We start from the raw sequence: 2,779 nt of genomic DNA on the forward strand, positions 1-2,779 counted from the left end.
ACACACACATACACACACACACCCACTATTTTGTCTTTACTAAAATTCCATTAATGATTATCTCAAATGTATATTTGTGAATAATTCTTGTTGAAACTGATTAAGAATTTTGGGCAATATTTTTATATGCACAGTCATTACCATATTCCTATCATAAGTCTTTTTAACATTCTATACTAAAATATAACCATAAGGAGCTTAGGAGAGTAACCAAGCTTCACAACAATGAAATTCAGAATTGTCAATTCTCAAATCTACTTCAGTTGAGCCCATTATGAAATTAGTATCAGATTATGTAGAGGTTCTTTATTTTTCTTTCAGGAGAAACAGAGCATATGTTAGTCATTATAGAAATGATGTGATTTGAAATCTTTTCATGTTAGTTGTCCAAAGGGAAAATTATTGTCCAAGATAATAATTATTTTTAAGTAAGTCATTTTGTCTATCATTTTCAAATTTATACATTTACATTGTTGAAATATAAGGGAAAAACACATATTTCATATAACATACAATATATGCTTATAGTGTTAATGTGTTTATACATACACATATATACACATACATATATATGTATAAATATATACATATGTGCATACACATGTCCTTGTATGTATATACAACCATGTGTATGTATACGCACATATAAATACACACACATATTTCAGGTTCTATTACATAAAGGTGTTCTCTGTTTTCTCTTTTTTCTTACTCTCACTCTCTAATGTTAAATATTTTCATTTCCCATACTTGAAAGGTGATATTAAAGATGATAAGACTAGAAATGGAAATGAGTCATATGAAATAAAAGTGCTTAAACATTTTTTTAGACAATTGCTAAAAGAAACATTGAAAACATTACTTTGAAGGAACACTTTGAGCACAAAATAAGAGTCAATAAAAAACTTAAGTAATAATTTGATATAAAGATGCCATATATCTATGTCATATATGAATATGTGTGTGTGTGTGTGTGTGTGTGTGTGTGTGTGTCTCTGTGTGTGTGTGTGTACTGCTCCCTAAGAAGGAAGTGATCACTTTAGATGAACTCATGGCCCATCTTCAAGACTGCCTCCTGTTCATCAAGCCCCAGAAGACAGAGGGTCTTCGGCTTAGTTTTCAGCAGAATGTTGACAATGTGATAACAGTGCTGCCTAAATTGGCCACCTATCTGGATATCAATGTGCAATTCACAGATGACTCTGATTTTGAGTATACATGTGAGTATAGTGTCTTTGACCTACTCGGCATTCCTCGTACCATGGCTGGCTTGTTAATCCACAGAGTCCTGAGGATGTTGAGTACAGTTCGGAAACTGAATTACAACCAGCTGATAGAGAAGGTCACCTACAAGCACACCAGCAATGTCAACCTTGTGACAAAAGACCTAATCACAGAGCAGTCCCAGGAGACCACCACAGCACAGCTGACCTACCATGGTCTGTGTGAGCTAATGGCAGCTGCCAAGGAGGATGAATTTATCATCTTTTTCCAAAACAATCACTTTAGTGTTATGGCTAAGCACAAGAGTCAGTTGTACCTACTGGTCACCAACCAGGGCTTTCTATAGGAGAAGCAAGTGTTGTGGGAGAGCCACATTCATGCACAATATGGATGAAGATAGCTGCTTCTGTGACTCTGACTTTCACCTAAGTCATTCCCTGGGCAAGAGGCCTGGAGCAGAAGATGGGAGCAGCTCCCCAGACAAGCAGGGCAGGTAGACCAGGGCTGTCTGATCACTTTGCTCCAGCAGCAGCAGCAGCAGCAGCCACAAGGCATGTTGGGTCTTAGCAATTTGGAGTCGATCCAGCAACTTCAGCAAGAGGAGCACACCAACAACAAACAGTTCAGCCTGGACCATTGTGGCCCCGTTACCGCAGGGAAGAGGAACCACATCTGGACACCCAGCCAGAGTCGGACAGTGTCCTCCGGTAGCCCTGCCCAGTACTCAGCCACCCTGTCTCTTCCTTCAAAGCTATGGCTATTTTGCTGGCTCTCCCAGCACAACTCCTTGAAATATGCAGAATAACTTATTTATAGACCATTGGGGATCAGAGAAGGAAGTAAATGCCAAGGTCAGACTCAATGACCTCCTCGGCCCCATGTGCTGCTGCCTTTTCTTTTTTCCAACCATCCAGGGCAACGCTGGAGCTGTTAGGGTGAGGATTTCTGATTCCCAACTCCCCTTCCCCAGAGTAGTCACAGTAACATATGTGCCCCAGGGTGAGAAATCTGTCCAGAATGCTCCCCTACTTCCCACCCCGGACTGGCTGGGTTCTCCTGGCCATCCAGCAGACCTGTCTCTGTTTGATTTTCAACCTTTTCTATAAATTGCCAAAATTCCTAATCCTTTGACACAAACTTATAGGCATTATTTGACTTAAATTTATTTACATTCGTCTTCTTTCCATTTAACATTAAATAGTACTATTTATTGAGCTCCATATATTAATCAGTTTATTATGAATGGTAATTCTAATTTGACAATTTACTCTTTCTCATCACAAGAGACTCAGAACAATATTAGATCATATCAAATACTTAGAAAACCATCAACAAAACACAGCACAAGTGTAGCCAGATTTTTCCAATATATTAAGTATTCCAAATATTTGGCTTATCAGTTACATATTTGTTTCTGATACAAAAATAATAACCTTTGAAATAAATGAATATTGTCACTGGTGGTATATGACTTGGGCTTTAAGAAGCTGAAAGGAATTACAGAGTACATTGGGTTTGTCACCTCTACTCCAAAGATTATGCATAACCATGGGAA

At 38.3% G+C, this 2,779-nt stretch overlaps 1 pseudogene; it reads left to right on the forward strand.

The window, feature by feature from the left end:
- LOC105295092 overlaps positions 1–2,015 on the forward strand; it is a 6,903-nt pseudogene extending 4,888 nt beyond the window's left edge.
- Positions 2,016–2,779: the final 764 nt, after the last annotated feature.

Source organism: Pteropus vampyrus, unplaced genomic scaffold (assembly GCF_000151845.1).
Source record: "Pteropus vampyrus isolate Shadow unplaced genomic scaffold, Pvam_2.0 Scaffold99, whole genome shotgun sequence".
Classification (NCBI taxonomy): domain Eukaryota; kingdom Metazoa; phylum Chordata; class Mammalia; order Chiroptera; family Pteropodidae; genus Pteropus; species Pteropus vampyrus.